Source organism: Lissotriton helveticus, chromosome 1_1 (genome assembly GCF_964261635.1).
Source record: "Lissotriton helveticus chromosome 1_1, aLisHel1.1, whole genome shotgun sequence".
NCBI lineage: Eukaryota > Metazoa > Chordata > Amphibia > Caudata > Salamandridae > Lissotriton > Lissotriton helveticus.
Genome location: NC_136057.1, coordinates 1,129,124,637 through 1,129,147,453, shown reverse-complemented (window position 1 = coordinate 1,129,147,453; position 22,817 = coordinate 1,129,124,637).

Sequence of the window (22,817 nt, the reverse complement as noted above, 5' to 3'; positions counted from 1 at the left end):
GAAATGTGACAACTGCCTATGTCCCTATAAAGACTCACAAATCTTTGATAACAGTTCGAGCGTCTGCAGAGTGCCAGGCCATACCCATAGGAATCTTGAGCAGGAATCCACTGCAACCATGATATATTTGTAAGCCCCATCAGATTGTAAGGGCCTGCAGTGGTCCAAATAGACACACAGGAGTGGTCTGTCTGATATTAGCAATGGTGCCTGTGCAGGACGAATTATGGTGGAGCCCTTCATCTGTTGACAGATGTCGCACTTTAAGACATAATCTTTGGGTTGTTTTTGTTAACCCTGGCCACCAATAGCGTTGTTTTGCCGTAACTCCTGCGTATGCAGAACCCAGACCCTCGTGTGAAGCTAATATTATGCCTGATCCATGTTTGGTATTACTCTATCCCCCACTCCAGGAATCTGAGTAAATGGAACGTTGTTTGTATCTAACTCGTAGGAGTACTTGAGTGGAAAACCTTTCGGCAATGCCTTGTTGTCTGCATGAAGCAATGACAGCTACCATTCTCTGTCCGTCTATTCTTGTTTTAGAATGAACGATTGCAGGTACGGAAGCAGTTCGTACTGCCCCCTTTGCGGCTTCATCAGCCAATGAATTCCCTTCAACATGAAGGCCATCACGTTGATGACTCAGCGTGTGTATCACGTGAGCCCTTGGTAGTTAGTTTTCAACTCAATTACCTGTTCACATATGATGGTTAATTGTGCCCCCTTTTGATTCTTTAAACCCATTTTGTCCCCAATGGTGAAGATATTCATTGTATGACTGGACACAGTTAAAAGAATTGGACACAATTGGTGTGGGGAATACTCAATCTGTATTTATCAGTGCCAGCAATAGAGATTTTAATTCTGCCAGCTGTGCCCTGTAGTCTCCTAGAGACTGTGTTTTTGTACAGCTTGGATGGACCTTTTATAATCGCACATGCGGTGTTGTATTGTTTTTTACTTCCAATGACCGGCTGAGCAGATCCATCAGTGTAAATTATGTATTCATACTGATCGAGAGGCATTATTTCATTCAGGAGAGGATATTCCTGTTCCTATTGCAAAAATGCTTGTGGTTTTAGTAACCCTGGGCGTAGTTCGTGAAGTAGTGCTACGTGTAGCTAAGCGAACTGCGTAGTGCACTGTGCAAAATGCTGTTGGCACTGATTGCACAGTGCCAGATGCTTGTCCGCACTGTGCAATCACTGCAAACTGCATCTTGCACAGTGCAAGCGGTCATTTTCTGCCGCTCGAGTAGATTTCTACTCGAGCGGCAGCTTTCTCAAAGCGAACTGGTAGTTTCTCATCGCGAGCATACGTGACCACTCGCAATGAGAAACCTGACCTCTGTGCGTTGAGAATCTCGCCGGGAGGTTTATTTTCCACGCTCGCGATCGGCAACTTGATGTTGCTGATCGCAAACGAGGAAAAAGTCTCACAGGGATGTCATTTTGCTTGCTCGCAGTCCCCAACTTGACGTTGAGGACCACGAGCAAGCAAAAAATGACCGCTGCACTACCCTATGCTACCCTATGCAGTATTTGCACTGTGCTACGTGCAATTCGCGTAGTGCAAAGTAGCGCCAACTACACGAGCGTAGTGTAGTGATTTGCCCAGGGTTACTTTTTAGTCATGGGTTGTATCAGTATTCTACATCTGATGCAGTGAGAGAATTCACTCATTGTATCCATCTTAGAAGTAAAGCTTTAGCATTTGGAATGCTAGCCTTTGTAGCAGCCTCTGAGGCCGGTACTGGAGTCATGACAATTATTCGTTTCCCCTGAGCCAGTGCTCTTTCTCTCACTACAGAAGTTTGTACTGCTCTCAGAATTTTCTTTGTGACAGGGAAACGCATCTCCTCGTTTGTGTATAAGTGTGATTTGTATGCTATGGGTGCTGTTTCGCCTTCATTGTATGTTAGGTAAGTGTACCCAGATTGACACGATACTATGCGAATCACCAGGTTGTGGACATTTACACGTGTCCTTAAGTGTTTAGCCGCTATCACATCAGCTTGCAGAGAAGGAATATTTGTGTGTTCTTGTGTCCATTGCCTAACTGAAAAATCAGGTCGTAGAAAGGTTTAACCCTTTTCCCGTAATCCAAAATGTATGTTCTACGAAAATTCAGGAATCCCAGTATGGATTGTAGATTTTTCCATGATTTTGGAGGTTGGAATAGCGCACACTTTTCTACAATGTTAGCTGCCAAACTTTTTCCTTCACTTGAAAGCTCATATCCTAAAAATAGGACATAATGGTGGGCTATTTTAGATTTTTTAAAGTTGAATTTGAAGCCCTCAGAGGTGAATCCCAAAATGATGGTGCTCGCCCTTGTCAAGTGTTCCTCCAGGTCATCATCAATCAGATAAATATCATCTACATAGGACACTAGGGTGTTTGAGGCAGTAATGAAGAACGGTCTACTGGCCTCCTGGACCAAATCCATCATGGTCCACATATTTAAGAAAGGAGACAGGCATGAAGTGTCCTGCTATCACCCGATTTCACTGCTGGACTCGCTGGGCAAGGTGGTGGGGAGAGTAGTGATTGAGCGTTTACAGCAGTGGGCTGACGATGGTGGGATTCTCTCTGATCTCCAGTTCGGATTCCGGGAGGGTTTTGGGACGACCGAGCAAGCCCTAAATGTATCAATGCTGTTGGGTAAATACGTTTGTGCAAAGCAGGGCAGGTTATACATGGTGTATGTTGACCTGTCTGCTGCTTTTGACTGCGTCTCCCATATGAAATTGTGGTCCAGCCTTTCAGAAATGGGCGTTGATGCCCCTCTGATTGGCTTCTTGAGGGAACTATATTCGAATGCCTCCGCGAGGGTACGTTTTGGTGTAAAATGCGAGTTGTCTGAGTCGTTCAGAGTAGAGCGTGGTGTCCGGCAGGGTTGTGTCCTGGCCCCTTTCTCTTTTCACTCTACACAAATGGACTGGAGGTGGCAATGTTGAGGGAGGGCCAGGATCTACCACAAGTAAGAGACCGCCCGATACCCGCTCTGCTCTATGCGGACGACGCCGTGATACTGGCACGCACTCCTCGCGAACTGCAGAAGGCGTTGGATAGGTATGCTACTTTTATGGGAAACCTTGATCTGCGAATAAATATAAAAAAGACGTATGTAATGGCAGCTGGTTATGGGAAAAAAGGGGGTAAAGATATATTCCTTGATAAAGAAAGACTCGAAGTTACTGACCAATACCCCTATCTAGGCATCATAATCGATGATAGAATAAATTGGAAACCTGCAATTGAGGCCAGGAAACACCATCTAATGCGAGCAATTGCTGCGCTCATAAGTTTTTCACAGAAGTTGGGAAAGAGGCCACCTGTAGAACTGTTACATATCTATAGAGCCAAATGCCAAACGACAGCCCTGTATGGGGCTGGACTGTGGGGGCATACCAATGCTAGCTCCTTACAAATAGCAGAGAACACCTTTTTAAGATTTTTATTAGCGGCATCTAAATGCGTTTCCACGTTTGCGTGTCATGCGGAAATGGAGATCCCGTATTTGGTGGATTTGGCAAAAATACAACCACTTTTACTTTGGCAACGAATTTGGACAACAACGAAAAATTCACTTACTAAGCAAATAGTGGCAGATTGTATGTCATTAGACCATTCAGCGAAAATTAGCTGGCTTATGTATGTGAAAAAGTTTTTGACCGACCTGGGGCTTGGAAACTTCTACTTTGCTCCTGAGAGGATTTCTGAAATATCCAGAAAGGAATTGAAAGTGAGGGCATTGAGCCACGTAGAAGAGCTGCGCATCGCCACAGAAGCAAGAAAAGCTTCTGTTCAACATTCAATGGTGATCCAGATCACCCTTTCAATTCAACCATATTTAACATATGTCTTGTCATAATTTGAGCGATTTCTTCTGGTAAGATTCAGATTTAATATCTTTCATCATTTGGTGGCATTTCCAGCCAAAAACAGTTGGGATCGAATTCTAGCACCTTGCCCATGTGATGGAACATCAGAACAGGCAACCATCCATACTATTCTGTTCTGTAATTTTTACGATGGTCATCGTAAGCTCTGGTTGTTGCCGTTGTTAAAAAAATGGGCTTTAGAAGATGTCGCCCAGCCATGCTGCGATTGCAGTTTTTAGAGTCTGAACGGATCTGTAAACACATCTTGTCATTTCTGAAATGTATTTTTAAACATAGAGTAAATCTTTGATAAGTTTTTATCCCATTGAAAATATATGAATTATCAGAAATTAGGAACACTGATGTACTAGTTAGCATGGTTAGGGTTCGCCAATGTTTTGTATGGATATCACGTTGTTTATGAATTGTAATAACTTTTTCTAAAATCTATGTATAACAATGTTTTTTATCTGTGACACTGCTTTTATGGTTTTTTATGTACTTTAAAAAGCGAATAAAGAAAGAACACACATAGGACAATGCCTTCTCATCCAGATTCTGAAGTAACTCAGTTACCCTACTTGAGAACAACCCCGGGCTGTTTTTATACCCATGGGGGTGTCTGCAAAATTGACGCTGGGACCCAAGCGCTGAGAATGCTGTCAAGTATCTGCTCTCAGGCACTACATTTTGGCTGAAAAATCCATTTGAGATATCTAGTGTTGTTTTGTATTTTTTCTGCACAATGTTATTCTTCAAAACGGCGCTGTGTGCATTTTGTACTGCAAACGTTTTTGTGCATGAGTTTAGATGTCTATAGTCTAAAATGAGATGATATGAGTTGTCAGGTTACATTACGGGAAACAAAGGATTATGCATTAAAGAGGTGCAAGTTTCAATCACCCCCTGGTATTCAAGTTGGTCTAAGATCTCCCTCACCTGTTCTTTAGCTTCTTACTTAATTGGATACTGCCTCTGTGGAGTCGGAGTAGATTTCAATTGTATCACATGGTAGGTTGAATCTTCATCCTATCCGACATGGTTGCGATATAAGGCTGGAGCAAGGGAAACCATCCACTCCTGTGTGTATGTATGTTTTAAATATTGGGGAACGAAGTCGGAAAGAGCTGGCATAGTTACCGTTTCTCCATTTGGGCAATCCATAACAATGTCAGGCAGCCAATCTCTTTCAGCCAAAAGAATGTCCTATACAAAAGTCAGGTTCTCCCAAAAGAGACCTTTAATGTTTCTGGGCTTGTCCCCCTCCATTTGGAGTGCTATTTCATGTAACCTATGTGGGACGCTTACCCTAGTATTAGGCATTTCCACTAAGCTCCACTGTCTATGTTCACTCAGCTCCACTGTCACCAGAAATTCCATCAGGTTCTGGTGAGCTATTGTTACTTCTGCTGCACTGTCTAGCATCGTCAGAGCCCATTCCCCATTCAGTAGTTGAGTCCTCACAATTTTGGGCATGTCTGATCTTAAGACATGCAACCTTTTTTTGAATTGAGGTTTTGGTTTAGGCTTCTCTTCTTTCTTTGAAGTGTATTCTGGAGCATGCATGTCTCTGGTCTTTGTACACTCTCTGAGTTTTTCGATAAACCCTGAAAGGAACGAGAGGAACGTGTATCAGTGTCCTGATACCTGTCAAGGTTTCTAATGTTGTTCTTATTCCTAAGGTTATACCTCCTTTTGGAGGTCTCCTGTTGAGGAGACCTACCTCTGGATTGAGAACTACGCTTTTTATTCTTTTGTTATTTGTTATTATCCCATTTCTTCTTTGAAGAAGCAGGTGCTTGCTTGAAGGTGTCTATTTCGGGTCTACCGATCAGTTGAGGTTTTATTGCTCTATCATCCAAACTGTCTCTACCTAATTCTGCATATGCAGTTTCACATATTGTAGGTAATTCATGTTCCTGTAGTAGAGGAGTGAACACCCCTAGGCATTGGTGTATTGCCACCGATGCTGCCTCCCCTTTAATATTTGCTAGTATTATAGCTGATACCTGGGCAAAATTACATAGTAATTTCATTTCTAAGTTTAGAGCAGGTTCTGCCGATACTCGTTCTGTATTTGTCTTAATACATCTGGTATTACTACTAATGACGGGATACCATGAGTCCTGGTATATATGACAGCAAAAACTGTACCCCAAGAGGTACAATCCTCTATCTGGGGGGTTATCCCCATAGGCAAGCAATATGTTAACAATCTGTGTTTATCTTGTGGGCTGGTGTTTGGAAAACCGCCTCTAGCTGTGTAATTTTTTGAGCCACCCACAATGGCATTTGTTCACATTTTGTGGGTATCTTGCCCATGACTGTGTGTAACGTTTGTGGTGTGATTTTTGTTGTTTATGTTTGAATCAGACCTGTTGGTATAGCCATGGCTGGCTGATGTGTGAATATTCTCAACATGAACTGTGTCATGTTTCTGTAAAGTGTTATCAGTTCTTTGTGAAGTCTCCTAATGGCAGTGTTTCAATGTTAGGATGTGGTGTAAAGGGCGGTAATACTGGTCATGTTTCTCCGTCTCTTCTGAGTGGACCAAGTTTTACTTTATTTTTCTTGTATGGGGAGGGCGCCTTTAAACCACCATAAATGTTCCTGGTAAGTGAGCGGAACTTCAATGTCCTCGTATGGACAATATTCGTTCGGTATGTCATCTTCTGTGTAGTAATGAAATGTCTTTGTTCGTGCATTTGCCTGTGGGAATCTAACCCATGAATAGAATACCTCTGTTGTAAATGATTTGTGTGCCTCAATCACAAAGGTAACTGGCCCACCCCTAGCTGTTAAACCATATGCAGCTAGTTTTAGGGTGATGGCATTTCTAACAATTTCAGAAATTTGTATTGCATCTTTATCTTCTTTTTCAGTTGAGCGATTTAGCTCATGTACAGCTGTATCCACTTCCTCAGTCATTGTTTTAGTAAGAAGAGTTTTTCAAGGGAACTAAGATAAGGTATTATGCGCAAATAGGAACAATGTGTCCTTCAAGCTTGATTAACCAACAACCAATAAATAGGATTTTGCCTACTCAGCTACGGTGGATTTTTTGTACCCTCCCACTCCAGAGGTCTCTGGAGAAATGTGAGTAGGAGTCTCTGAGAATATCACAACTGAACTACTCAGATTTGACTGTTAAATAAGTACCCAACCAACGTTGGCAGTGCCATATCGTTTAGGTCCTATACAACCTGTATAGGATCTGCACGTTTAGACAACATGCACTGTAGGATGGTGTCTGACTGATTCTAGACACCCCCAACAGGTATGTTGGCCTGTGTACCTGCTAGCTCACAGTGCCACTAGAAAATCCTCTTATCAAGGAGAGAATAGTTCTTGGCAACTATTGAACATGACAACCCTGATCCCTCAGGACCGTGGAAACAGTGTACTACTTTTCGCTCAGTTCTCGTGCTCACTTAGTCTCAGAGTGATACACAGAAACACAGTATGAACGTTTTACAATAAGTATTTATTGAAAAGTCGTTGTTCTAGTAGAGAAATAGGTGTGCTGAAACAACCATTAGACAGTAACAGATATACAGGATTAGAAGCTCTAAGAAAGTTAAAGGATGGTAGATTTTTACCATTTTGCTATAACCATGAATACAGGCTAGTATATAAAATACATGACAATAAAACTCATACTCCTACGATGCTACCCTTATTAGATGTACCTTAGTATACCTAGCATGTATGTAGGTGTCAAGCCAAAAATCCCTCTTGGATAAAGTCAACTCCATTACCTGAAGTGAGAGACTGTGGGACCCCATCTTGGTCTCGAGTTGGACACCCCGCAAGATATGTTAGACCACTGCGAGCTAGAGTATCTGCTTGCAGGAACCTCAGCGTCTTGCGTCAGTGTGTCAGCAGGGAAGTTCTGATCTCCTCTGCTTGTCTCAGCAAGATGTGATGTTTATATACCCAAAGGTCTCCCCGGGGGTTCCACATTGCTGTGCCACTTCTTGGACTTAGGATGAGGTCAGGAATGAACTTTATGCATCGATACTATACAGGAGATGGTAGTCCTGCTGAGTTTCCAAGAATGCTCATGCATAATGCATGAGGCTTTTACCAGGGAAAATCCTACATTCTGTGTGCATTGTGGTATCTAGGTAAAAGGTCAGTCCTCAAGACCTGTTATGTGTTTAATTTAGGGTAGAGTATAGGTGACAGGTTACGATGTTACCTGAGCCTGTATTGGGGATACCTATATGGAATATGACAACACTGTGCTTTACCCATCAACTTATCACGACCCCCCTCACTCTCCATGTTACTTCTCCCAACCCTCCAAATTCGGTTCAATTATTTAAACTCTCATTTGACCCTCTCTCTTCCCACCCATTCCCTGTGTGATTTTTTATATATGTTTTTAAGACTGCTGAGCTGCTGAAAAGCAGTACTGAGCTACTCACAACCTTTTCTGCACTTTGTGTTAATGTTTTTCTTTTTTAATATTTTCATTTACCAAAGAAACACAGGTGTCACCATATTAGATTGATAAATTAAAAATGACTGCTGGCATCACCACAAGTGTTCATGTATGCCTCACACATGTAAATCAAGGTACTCCTCTTATGATGCTTGTGTGTGTGTGTGCATGGGTTACGATGCCAGTGGCCATCTTGGATTGCATCACATGCATGTGTGTGCGTCTTATGTGATTGCAAACAAGCATTGGTAAAGCCAACCATTCAACACCTTGGAGCCAAGTTATAATTTCTTTCAGAACATTGTTTGACTTTTTTTACATTATTATTTCAAGTATGGTACATTTACATTTTTTAAATATATAACATTGTCCAACATATGTTTTTTACATCTTTTACATAGTTTCTTTAAAGTATATTATAAAAAAGATCTATATCAATTATTTTTAGAGTGGTATTAATGTTTGACTTTACACACCTATTTCATATTATTGACATGTTTGACAGTTTTTATAACATGTTTACATTTTTTAAAACATTTTTATTTTATACTTCAATTGCTTTCTCTAGGGTGATAGTATTTTTTCATGTAGAATTGCATTCTATGTCTTTTTACAGGTTTACAGAGCCAACGTTATTGTATGTGTGAGAGATTTGTTTGTTGGTTGAGTGGGGTGTTAACCCTGCTCAAGCAACAGCCACAATTCCTGTCAGGGTGAATCACAAAAGTCACAAAGTTAACCTGTGCTTAACCCTTTGGTACCTTTGCACAAATGCAATCAGCTTAACTTAGAGGCAATATGTAAAGTATTTATGCCGCACACAAGCAGTAACAAAGTGAAAACACAACCCAAGAAAAATCCCTCACTATTTTAGAAAAAGAGAGTATCTAATAATAAATTATTTGACACTAAATCGACAAAAATCCAATCAGTAGAACTTTAAAAATGTAAGGTATAAGCTAGCACCTTAAAGAACAAAGCTCCAACTGCGTACATCTAATAGGGTGAGGTCAAAGTTAAAAAATATGGGCAACCACGATTTAGCATAAGTCGGATACAAAAGGTGCATTGGTTCCAGCCGGTGCTTACCTTCAGACATACAAGAAATCTGAGGGAAAAGTTGTCTGAGAAGGTAAAATATGTGAGGCAAGGCTGCAATCAGTGTCTGAGGAGGAGGAGGTGTCATCAGGGAGCCACTGGAGGAAGTTAGGGTGAAGATTTCTTCATTCAGACTAAGGGCCCGCTTACGAGGCGGGCAGGAAGGACTCTGACCATCAGTCAGAGCCTTCCTGCCCGCATCGTAATCACCGATTCGGATTCCCTTCCAACCAAGCCATTCCGAATGGCTTAGCCCGTCCACCATTTGGAAGGCCAAGAGTAATCCCACGGTCGGGCTCTTTCTGGCCGGTGGATTACGATGGCAGTTTCTCACTGCCTTTGTGTGCCTGCCTTTCTGGCACAAAAAGGCATGGGGAACCAGCTTTGAGGGGCGCCAGCCTGGCACCCATGTGTGCAAGGCTGTCGAATGGTGGCCTAGGGGGCACCTATGTTGCCCCCCTGAGGCGGGCAGGAAGGACTCTGACCATCAGTCAGAGCCTTCCTGCCCGCATTGTAATCACCAATTCGGATTCCCTTCCAACCAAGCCATTCCGAATGGCTTATGTTGGGCTCTGAGAGCCCGTCCACCATTCGGAAGGCCAAGAGTAATCCCACGGTCGGGCTCTTTCTGGCCGTTGGATTACGATGGCAGTTTCTCACTGCCTTTGTGTGCCTGCCTTTCTGGCACAAAAAGGCATGGGGAAACAGCTTTGAGGGGTGCCAGCCTGGCACCCATGTGTGCAAGGCCGTCGAATGGTGGCCTAGGGGGCACCTATGTTGCCCCCCTGTTGATCCCTGCACTCGGTGGCAGGCACCTTGAGGTGCCTGCCTCGGGGAGTAGGGATGAACTGCACCATAGCATTTTGCTATGAGAGCATGCATTCCATTCCGAATGCATGCTCTCATAGCAAAATAAAGTATTACGACTGAACAGGGTTCGGTCGCCACTATAATTCCTGGGCTGGAACTTTGAGGGGCGCCAGCCTGGCACCCATGTGTGCAAGGCCGTCGAATGGCGGCCTAGGGGGCACCTATGTTGCCCCCCTGTTGATCCCTGCACCCGGTGGCAGGCACCTTGAGGTGCCTGCCTCGGGGTGTAGGGATGAACTGCACCATAGCATTTTGCTATGAGAGCACGCATTCCATTCCGAATGCATGTTCTCACAGCAAAATATAGTATTACGACTGAACAGGGTTCGGGCGCCATCATAATTCCTGGGCTGGAACCAACGACTGGAGGTTGTTTGGTTCCCGTTCCAGAACGATGCCGGACGGACACTGGTCCATCCGGCATAGTAATCAGCTCTTAAGTCATTCAGACATACTCCCTTTTTGGTAAGCCAAAAATCTCCAGTTGTACAAAACTGGAGGCTGTAGCCGACAAGGTCGCATTCCCCTTTGGCGAAGGACTACTAAACAGGTTTTGCTGCTGCGGAGAAAAATGTGGAAGGGGCTGCAGCGAAGTCAGACAAACCAGCGATGCACCTTGGGCGGATAGATGGATAATTTGGTCCCCGTCTCCTTTCAGATCTCAGAGCAGTTTTTAGCCAAAAATATTCTAAGTCCCAAGTTTGGGTTTTTTGTTATCTGGGCACCTTTGAAACCACTACTGTTAAGGGTCCAGGACTAGAGTGGAACTACTTGGGGGGTTAGGACTCACTCAGGTGCAGGTTTAAGTTTGTTGGAGCCTTTTCTGTTCGTGAGGCTCTGATCAGGAGGCCAGCCAGCTAGCCCCTGGAGCCACTGTGGTAGTCCGTGGTTTAAGAAGTGGAAGAGACCTCAAACAACAGGGCATGCATCTGAGGGTTCAAGGCATATGTCAGATAGCAAAACAGTCCCTCAATGTGCAGTAAAGAAGTCCTTTCAAGTACACAGCTGGCCAAAGAAGCAGGCTGTCCTCTGAGAGTCATTTCACAGGTCCAGAAAGTGAACTGAAGAGTGGGTTTGAGGGTTTTATTTTCATACCTGGTACCTTATCTGAAGTAGGAGACATTTCTACAAAATTCCCTTTGAAGTGCCAAAGTTTCCTGCTTTCCCTGTCCTGACAAGCCCTTTGTGTGAACTGTCCTGACAAGCCCTTTGTGTGAAATCAAAGAACAGCCTGCTCAGTTACTAGTGGGACTGTGCCCAGCTCCGTTCCCCCATCCTGCCAATGATAGCCCATTTAGGTAAAACTAATCCCTCTATTGTGTGACTGTCTGGAAGGAATAGACAAAGTCCAACTGCCACCTACAGCCAGTCATGTGACCCAGGAACAGGCTGCAGGCACCAAATAGGATGGAAAATTCCCAACTTTCTAAAAGTAGCATTTTCAAAACTGTAACATAAAATCCAATTTCACCATTAAAGAGGGGCTTAATTTGCCTATTCCTAATTAAATATAATAAGGCAACCCACTGTTATTCTATTGGAGAGGCAGGCCTCATAGTAGTGAAAAACGAATTTAGGAGTTTTTCACTACAAGGACATGTAATAATGTTAAGTGGTTGCCACACCTTTTCATCACAATGCACCCTGCCTATGGGCTATCTTTTGACTGGGTGTGAGTGTTTGATTGGCTCAGATGCTCCATCCATCACCACCCCCTTTTGTACCGCTTTGGCCGCCATAAATGTGGCAGGGTATGCTCAGACGTGAGTCCCTTGCTCACTTTGCCACTGGATTCAAGCAAGCCGGGCTGAAGACGGCTGGAATGCCAGAAACCGGTCCTCGGAAGCTTGTTTCCGGTCCAGGGAAGACATGGCTTGGCAGTTCGGGCTGGACTGTTCCCATGAGGCACAGGGTCAGACTGATTTGCATATAGCCATGTCTGAACTGGGGTGGCAGAGTGGGCTAAAGAACGGTGATGGATCAAACCCAGATCTTTTGACTGGGTGTGAGTGTTTGATTGGCTCAGATGCCCTGTCCATCACCACCCCCTTTTGTACCGCTTTTGCCGCCATAAGTGTGGCAGGGTATGCTCAGACGTGAGTCCCTTGCTCACTTTGCCACTGGATTCAAGCAAGCCGGGCTGAAGATGGCTGGAATGCCAGAAACCGGTCCTCGGAAGCTTGTTTCCGGTCCAGGGAAGACATGGCTCGGCAGTTCGGGCTGGACTGTTCCCATGAGGCACAGGTTCAGACTGATTTGCATATAGCCATGTCTGAACTGGGGTGGCAGAGTGGGCTAAAGAACAGTGATGGATCAAACCCAGATCTTTTGACAGAGTGTGAGTGTTTGATTGGCTCAGATGCTCCGTCAATCACCACCCCCTTTTGTACCGCTATGGGCTACCTGGGGCCTACCTTAGGGGTGACTTATATGTAATAAAAGGGACATTTCAAGCGTGGCAAGGGGGTTATATTGGCAAGTTGAATTGGTAGTTTAAAACTGCATTCAGGCTGCAATGGTAGGCCTGGGACATGTTTTAAGGGTCTACTTAAGAGGGTGGCACAAAAGGTGCTATAGGCCCACTAGTAGCATTTAATTTACAGGCCCTAGATATATTGCATATCACTTTCTAGGGACTTATAAGTAAATTAAATCTGTCAATAAGGGGTATGCCAATTTTATCATATTTTAGTGAGTGAGCACAAGCACTTTAGCACTGGATACCAGTAGTAAAATGCACTAAGTCCCCGAAAAATAAATCGGAGGGTTAAGGCAACATTTCTGGGGAAGAACATCCTAAGGATGGCAGGTTTTTGAATATGGATGTGTGGATTTTTCTTTTTTTTCAAAGGAAATTATTTTGGTTTCTAGTTGATCTTTATTTTTAATTGTCGATTTCCTTCGATTTTATGGGGTTGCCAGAGCATTTTTTTTTTTTTTTACAATTTTTCCACTTTTTTAATGTTTTTTTATGAAGTATGATTGCTTTGTTGGATTTGAAATGGACGTATTTAATTTTTGCATATTTTTGGGGGCTCTTTTACAATAATTTTTCCTGGTTTTGATTGATTATATTTTTACAAAATGGTAATGGAGGAAGATTTAAAGCTACAGAATATTTTTATTTATGTAATTATTTTTTATGGTAAATGTTTTATCTTAATTTCAAAGTGTATTTGATATCATTGTTAGGTGTTATTTCGTATTTTATGTGTTTTATTTACTTGTTATTTGCTCAGTTTTAACTAATTAAGAATGTATTATTTGTATTTATCATTTTTTTGCTGCTTTAATTGTATGTTGTTTTGGCTGATGTTTAAAATAACTTGTTTAATGTTTAGTTATTTTTTTTTTGTTATGTTGGTGTGCTACTTTGTTAAGTTTTATTGTTAGCATTTAGATCGTTTTTTTTTATCAGGGACAAAATCGATGGCAGAACAACAAGCATATGCAAGACACAGGTGAACACAAGCGTATATATCACACCACTGTAAATAGAATATTTGTGAGAATATAAAAGCAAAAACAAATGAAGGTGTTATAAACAACCAAATAATCTGGAATGAAACAGGACGTATACTCGCCCGTCTGGGAGATTGAGTCCATACCAGAGGTAACCTATCATGGAACCAAGGGCGGAATAGGCACCTTATCAAATCAGAAAGTATTCATCAGTAGTGCTTTCACTTCTTTTTTGGATAATGCCACTGAGGGATTCATTCTGGTTTCCGGAGGCAAGGAGTTCCAGATTCTCAGGGAAATACCAGAAAAGGCTCGGCTATAAGTGTTCTTTCTTGTAAGTTTTTTGGGTTTTAGATTCCAATCTATTGGTTTGTTTGCTAATTTTAGTTTTAATATGGGCTACTGATTGCTCCATTTTTAGTTTTGTCCTTTTGTAAGGGATCTATGAATTTGGATATTGTAGGTTGGGTTCTCCGTAGTGTAGATAGGAAAATATTGTGCCATCCTTCTACTACCTTGTTGGTTTGGGCTTCTTGAGCCATGATGCTATCATAGACATTCTACAATGGTATTTGGCTTGCCGTCTGTGTCTAGAGCAGTACAGTCTGCCAAGCAAGGTGCCTTCAAAATAGTCCATTAGGGGACGTAGTTTGTGCTCATTTTGTTATTAGAATGGACTTTCCATTAGTAAGTAGTAGTGGTTAGCTACCTCTGTTATGGGGCTATAGGTTAATACTCTAATCTTTTTTTTATTTTAAAGCTACATTGGCTGTTTGTTGCTTATTTTAAACTTAGAGCAGATTGTTGGAGGTGTCACAAAATTATTTCGTTTAAATGGTAGTAACAGCACTGTTTGGCTGTGTGTGGTTATCGTTGAAGTTTGTTAGTATCATGTTATGTTATGTTAAGTAGAGTTTTGTAGAGCGCTCAGCTACTCAGGTAGAGTGTCCCAGCGCTATCAGACCTTGCATGCAGAGAACAGACAGATTAGATGGAATTATTGTCCGAACAACCATAAGTTAAGGTCTTTCCTGAAAGCAAGAAGGTTGTCAGTCTTTCGCAAAGACAGAGGCAGTGCATTCCAAAGTTGGGGAGCCAAACGCTTGAAAGAGCGACCCCCGATGCGAGCGCGCCTGATTGCCGGAATCGTAGCCAGAGCAAGCGTTGTGGAGCGTAGTGATCTAGAGGGAAGGTAAAAGCCTAATCTTTTCCTGAGATAACGAGCACCCGTCCCGTGAAGGGCCTTGAATGCCGTAGTTAAGGTTTTAAAGGTAATACATTTGCGCACAGGCAGCCAATGAAGGGACTTAAGAAGAGCTGCAGCGTGGACTCTCCGGCTGAGGCCAAAAATTGCTCGATGGGCAGAATTTTTCACCGTTTGAAGGCGAGATAAAAGATATACAGGAAGGCCCAGTTATAGCACATTAGCATAATCCAACCGAGAGCCTATCAGGGTCTGAACCGTGGTCCTCCTGTGAGCCAGGGGCAAAAGTGGGAGAAATGTCCTCAGCATTTTTAACAGGCCAAAACACTGTCCCACTAAACCCAGAATCTGTGGTTTAAAAGTGAGACCATTGTCCACTTTCACTCCCAGATTCTTGGCCACAGGGGTGGCAGCGGAGGGAGGAAACATAGCCGCCGGCCACCAGGACTTCCAGCAAGGGTCGGGAGGGCATCCAAAAAAGAGTACCTCCGATTTATCCGAATTACATTTAACGTGCTTCAGTTGGAACCAAGTAAAAACGCCCCCTAAACAGCTCTTGATACTCTCTCCATTAAAAGTGGTATTGTTTTTGCATGTAAAGAGGAGCTGTGTGTCGTTGGCGTACGACACAATCTGGGCGCCGTAAGACTCCGCTAGCGCCGCCAATGGGGCCATGTAAATATTAAAAAGAGTGGGACTCAAGATCGACCCCTGAGGAACTCCCACCTCCGGTGCTCATATTTGCACGGAACCCGGACTGGGTATGGTGGAGAACGTCATGTGTCTCTAAAAATTAGAGAGGGAGGAATGAACATGCTTTTCCACGATCTTCGCAAAAGCCGGGAGCAGGGAGATCGGTCTGTAGTTGGCATGGATGCCAGGATCCAGGTTAGGCTTCTTTAGGAGAGGAAGGATAAGAGCCCACTTCCAGGCAGGAGGAACAACTCCTGACTCGAGGGATTGATTAAGAACCGGGTTTATTATAGGATTAATAGCTTGTGCTACTTTGGCGAGGAACTTAGCAGGACACGGTTCCAACGGAGAACCTGATTTTAATTTGGATAAAAGTTCTAAAGAGGCCGTTTATTATGGGTGGGGCCGTCAAGATAGGGCAGCAGGCCCAAAGGGTTAGTAGTATCTAGGATCTTAATGGTATCAGCCGCCTCCATATGGATGTTGAAATCGCCCAGAAGCAGCCAATGTTTAAACTTTGTGCTTAAAGATGAAATAACAGTGTGAAGCTCCTCATGAAATAAACCCATGGGGCCAGGGGGCCTATAAACCAGCAGCCCGGCACAAGATTGATGAGGTGAAAGGACAGGCAGAATCCCAGGGCCTCCGCCCCTTGGATCTCCTCAGTAGGAACAATAGAACAGGTAACATGTTTGTCGACTACCAGTGCAACCCCGCCTCCCTTGCCCATTGCCCCATCCTTTCTTAGCATGACATAGTTCTGGGGAAGGGCATTGGCAACATCTGAACCAGAAAACTCACCAAGCCAAGTCTCAGTTAACCCCTTCGCTGCTAGGCCTTTTCCCCCTCCTGTGCTAAGGCTTTTTTTGGTGTTTTGGGGTAGTGCGCGCTTAGGCCCTTGTAACTTTTTGACCACATAAGGGATCCGCGCCAAATTTGCGTCCTTTTCTTCCAACATCATGGGGATTCTAAAGGCGCCCAGGGTTTGTGGATTCCCTTGGAGGGGTCCCAGAAATTAACCAAAATATAGTGTTTTTTTTGTTTTTTTCAGAAAAATGGGAAAAACGGGCTGCAAATGAAAGCCTCTGGCTTTTTCCCTGAATATGGTATCAAAAAAGGGTTTGTGGGGCTGAATTCTCCATTTTCTCAGCTTTTAGGGAATGACAGTGTTTTGTCAGAGAACCGAAATTTTTCACTCAGTTTTGGCATTTTTCTGGGACATAGCCTATTTTTGCTATTTTTAGAGCTTTCCACCTCCTTCCAGTTAATGGTAGAAATGAGTTTGAAAGCAATAATGGATCCTGGAAAGCTTTACATTTCCGAAAAATAGACAAAATTCTGAATTCAGAAAGGGGTCATTTGTCTAAATCCATGAAGGGTTCGTTATAGAAACTAACAGTTAGATATTGGAATATTTGAAAATTTGTTGAAAACAACGGCCTTTTGTCTCAACGTTTTCACCTATAACTTTCTCTAATTTTGACAGCTCTTGGAAAGCAATATACCGTTACATCCGTTAGACCTTCCTGGTTGTGGGGATATATGGGACTTGTAGTTTCACCAAGAACCCGACGAACCCAGATCCAAAAACTGAGCAGCAACTTGCAATGGTATTTTTTCATTTACTGGGTATAGTGCACTTTGTCTTGGAAAATGTACACATGGAATAATCTGCATGAAAGACACCTATGTATGTATGAATTGGGTACAAATTATAGAGTTCAGAAACAGTATATAATTGCACATTTTCAAAGTTGGGAATACTCATACTAGCATGAGAATTATTGGTCATTTTTCATAAAGTTTTTTTTTCTACACAATATCTTTCATTCAAAGGGAGAAATGCAAGAAAGCTCAATTGGTAATAACAGTTGATTTACAAATCTGAATTACCCCAAGTGTCCCGATAAAAACGGTACCTCACTTGTGTGGGTCGGCCTTGTGCCTGCGACAGGAAACGGCGCAAAATGCAACGTGGTCACACCTAAATTTTGCAGTTACAAATTGACCCTTTTTTGGCAAAGTGCCTACCTGTAGTTTTTGCACCCTAGTTCTTCCGGCACCTAGGGAAACCTAGCAAACCTATACATTTTTGAAAAGTAGACACCCAGGGGAATTCAGGATGGGATGACTCGACTGCCTACCACCAGGTTTTGTTACCCAGAATCCCTTGCAAAGCTCAGATTTTGAAAAAAAAAACACATTTTCCTCACATTTCTGTGGTGGAAAGTTCTGGAATCTGCGTGGATCAACAAATTTCCACCCACCCAGCGTGCCCCCAGGTCTCCCGAAAAAAATGGTACCTCACTTGTGTGGGTCGGCCTTGTGCCTACCACGGGAAACGGCACAAAATGCAACGTGGTCGCTCCTCAATTTCCCAGTGAAATCTTAAGCTCTTTGGACAAAGAGACTACCTTTTGTTTTTGAGCCGTAGCTCAACCAGCACCTAGGGAAACCTAGCAAACCTATACATTTTTGAAAACTAGACACCCAGGGCAATTCAGGATGGGGTGACTCGTCTGCCTACCCCCAGGTTTTGTTACCCAGAATCCCTTGCAAACATAAATATTTGACCAAAAAAACACATTTTCCTCACATTTCTGTGGTGGAAAGTTCTGGAATCTGCGTGGATCAACAAATTTGCACCCACCCAGCGTGCCCCTAGGTCTCCCGAAAAAAATGGTACCTCACTTGCGTGGGTAGGCATAGTGGCTGCGACATGAAACCGCGCAAAACGCAGCATGGTCGCATCTCAATTTCCCAGTGAAATTTAGCACGATTCGGACAAAAAGACTACCTTTTGTTTTTGCGCCGTAGCTCTGCCAGCACCTAGGGAAACCTAGCAACCCTATACATTTTTGAAAACTAGACAACCAGGGCAATTCAGGATGGGGTGACTCGTCTGCCTACCCCCAGGTTTTGTTACCCAGAATCCCTTTCAAACAAAAAAATTTGACCAAAAAAACACATTTTCCTCACATTTCTGTGGGGGAAAGTTCTGGAATCTGCGTGGATCAACAAATTTCTACCCACCCAGCGTGCCCCCAGGTCTCCCGAAAAAAATGGTACCCCACTTGCGTGGGTAGGCATAGTGGCTGCGACATGAAACAGCGCAAAACGCAGCATGGTCGCACCTCAATTTCCCAGTGAAATTTAGCACGATTCAGACAAAAAGACTACCTTTTGTTTTTGCGCCGTAGCTCTGCCAGCACCTAGGGAAACCTAGCAAACCTATACATTTCTGAAAACTAGACACCCAGGGCAATTCAGGATGGGGTGACTCGTCTGCCTACCCCCAGGTTTTGTTACCCAGAATCCCTTTCAAACAAAACAATTTAACCAAAAAAACACATTTTCCTCACATTTCTGTGGTGGAAAGTTCTGGAATCTGCGTGGATCAACAAATTTCCATCCACCCAGTGTGCCCCCAGGTCTCCCGAAAAAAATGGTACCTCACTTGCGTGGGTAGGCATAGTGGCTGCGACATGAAACAGCGCAAAACGCAGCATGGTCGCACCTCAATTTCCCAGTGAAATTTTGCACGATTCGGACAAAAAGACTACCTTTTGTTTTTGCGCCGTAGCTCTGCCAGCACCTAGGGAAACCTAGCAAACCTATACATTTCTGAAAACTAGACACCCAGGGCAATTCAGGATGGGGTGACTCGTCTGCCTACCCCCAGGTTTTGTTACCCAGAATCCCTTTCAAACAAAAAAATTTGACCAAAAAAACACATTTTCCTCACATTTCTGTGGGGGAAAGTTCTGGAATCTGCGTGGATCAACAAATTTCCATCCACCCAGTGTGCCCCCAGGTCTCCCGAAAAAAATGGTACCTCACTTGCGTGGGTAGGCATAGTGGCTGCGACATGAAACAGCGCAAAACGCAGCATGGTCGCACCTCAATTTCCCAGTGAAATTTTGCACGATTCGGACAAAAAGACTACCTTTTGTTTTTGCGCCGTAGCTCTGCCAGCACCTAGGGAAACCTAGCAAACCTATACATTTCTGAAAACTAGACACCCAGGGCAATTCAGGATGGGGTGACTCGTCTGCCTACCCCCAGGTTTTGTTACCCAGAATCCCTTTCAAACAAAAAAATTTGACCAAAAAAACACATTTTCCTCACATTTCTGTGGTGGAAAGTTCTGGAATCTGCGTGGATCATCAAATTTCCATGCACCCAGTGTGCCCCCAGGTCTCCCGAAAAAAATGGTACCTCACTTGCGTGGGTAGGCATAGTGGCTGCGACATGAAACAGCGCAAAACGCAGCATGGTCGCACCTCAATTTCCCAGTGAAATTTAGCACGATTCGGACAAAAAGACTACCTTTTGTTTTTACGCCGTAGCTCTGCCAGCACCTAGGGAAACCTAGCAAACATATACATTTCTGAAAACTAGACACCCAGGGCAATTCAGGATGGGGTGACTCGTCTGCCTACCCCCAGGTTTTGTTACCCAGAATCCCTTTCAAACAAAAAAATTTGACCAAAAAAACACATTTTCCTCACATTTCTGTGGTGGAAAGTTCTGGAATCTGCGTGGATCAACAAATTTCCATCCACCCAGTGTGCCCCCAGGTCTCCCGAAAAAAATGGTACCTCACTTGCGTGGGTAGGCATAGTGGCTGCGACATGAAACCGCGCAAAACGCAGCATGGTCGCACCTCAATTTCCCAGTGAAATTTAGCACGATTCGGACAAAAAGACTACCTTTTGTTTTTACGCCATAGCTCTGCCAGCACCTAGGGAAAACTAGCAAACCTATACATTTCTGAAAACTAGACACCCAGGGCAATTCAGGATGGGGTGACTCGTCTGCCTACCCCCAGGTTTTGTTACCCAGAATCCCTTACAAACATAAAAATTTGACCAAAAAAACACATTTTCCTCACATTTCTGTGGTGGAAAGTTCTGGAATCTGCGTGGATCAACAAATTTCCACCCACCAAGCGTGCCCCCAGGTCTCCCGAAAAAAATGATACCTCACTTGCGTGGGTAGGCATAGTGGCTGCGACATGAAACAGCGCAAAACGCAGCATGGTCGCACCTCAATTTCCCAGTGAAATTTTGCACAATTCTGACAAAAAGACTACCTTTTGTTTTTGCGCCGTAGCTCTGCCAGCACCTAGGGAAAACTAGCAAACCTATACATTTCTGAAAACTAGACACCCAGGGCAATTCAGGATGGGGTGACTCGTCTGCCTACCCCCAGGTTTTGTTACCCAGAATCCCTTACAAACATAAAAATGTGACCAAAAAAACACATTTTCCTCACATTTCTGTGGTGGAAAGTTCTGGAATCTGCGTGGATCAACAAATTTCCACCCACCCAGCGTGCCCCCAGGTCTCCCGAAAAAAATGGTACCTCACTTGCGTGGGTAGGCATAGTGGCTGCGACATGAAACAGCGCAAAACGCAGCATGGTCGCACCTCAATTTCCCAGTGAAATTTTGCACTATTCGGACAAAAAGACTACCTTTTGTTTTTGCGCCGTAGCTCTGCCAGCACCTAAGGAAACCTAGCAAACCTATACATTTTTGAAAACTAGACACCCAGGGCAATTCAGGATGGGGTGACTCGTCTGCCTACCCCCAGGTTTTGTTACCCAGAATCCCTTGAAAACATAAATATTTGACCAAAAAAACACATTTTCCTCACATTTCTGTGGTGGAAAGTTCTGGAATCTGCGTGGATCAACAAATTTCCACCCACCCAGCGTGCCCCCAGGTCTCCCGAAAAAAATGGTACCTCACTTGCGTGGGTAGGCATAGTGGCTGCGACATGAAACAGCGCAAAACGCAGCATGGTCGCACCTCAATTTCCCAGTGAAATTTTGCACGATTCTGACAAAAAGACTACCTTTTGTTTTTGCGCCGTAGCTCTGCCAGCACCTAGGGAAAACTAGCAAACCTATACATTTCTGAAAACTAGACACCCAGGGCAATTCAGGATGGGGTGACTCGTCTGCCTACCCCCAGGTTTTGTTACCCAGAATCCCTTACAAACATAAAAATGTGACCAAAAAAACACATTTTCCTCACATTTCTGTGGTGGAAAGTTCTGGAATCTGCGTGGATCAACAAATTTCCACCCACCCAGCGTGCCCCCAGGTCTCCCGAAAAAAATGGTACCTCACTTGCGTGGGTAGGCATAGTGGCTGCGACATGAAACAGCGCAAAACGCAGCATGGTCGCACCTCAATTTCCCAGTAAAATTTTGCACTATTCGGACAAAAAGACTACCTTTTGTTTTTGCGCCGTAGCTCTGCCAGCACCTAAGGAAACCTAGCAAACCTATACATTTTTGAAAACTAGACACCCAGGGCAATTCAGGATGGGGTGACTCGTCTGCCTACCCCCAGGTTTTGTTACCCAGAATCCCTTGAAAACATAAATATTTGTCCAAAAAAACACATTTTCCTCACATTTCTGTGGTGGAAAGTTCTGGAATCTGCGTGGATCAACAAATTTCCACTCACCCAGCGTGCCCCCAGGTCTCCCGAAAAAAATGGTACCTCACTTGCGTGGGTAGGCATAGTGGCTGCGACATAAAACAGCGCAAAACGCAGCATGGTCGCACCTCAATTTCCCAGTGAAATTTAGCACGATTCGGACAAAAAGACTACCTTTTGTTTTTGCGCCGTAGCTCTGCCAGCACCTAGGGAAAACTAGCAAACCTATACATTTCTGAAAACTAGACACCCAGGGCAATTCAGGATGGGGTGACTCGTCTGCCTACCCCCAGGTTTTGTTACCCAGAATCCCTTACAAACATAAAAATGTGACCAAAAAAACACATTTTCCTCACATTTCTGTGGTGGAAAGTTCTGGAATCTGCGTGGATCAACAAATTTCCACCCACCCAGCGTGCCCCCAGGTCTCCCGAAAAAAATGGTACCTCACTTGCGTGGGTAGGCATAGTGGCTGCGACATGAAACTGCGCAAAACGCAGCATGGTCGCACCTCAATTTCCCAGTGAAATTTTGCACGATTCGGACAAAAAGACTACCTTTTGTTTTTGCGCCGTAGCTCTGCCAGCACCTAAGGAAACCTAGCAAACCTATACATTTTTTAAAACTAGCCACCCAGGGGAATTCAGGATGGGGTGACTCGTCTGCCTACCCCCAGGTTTTGTTACCCAGAATCCCTTGAA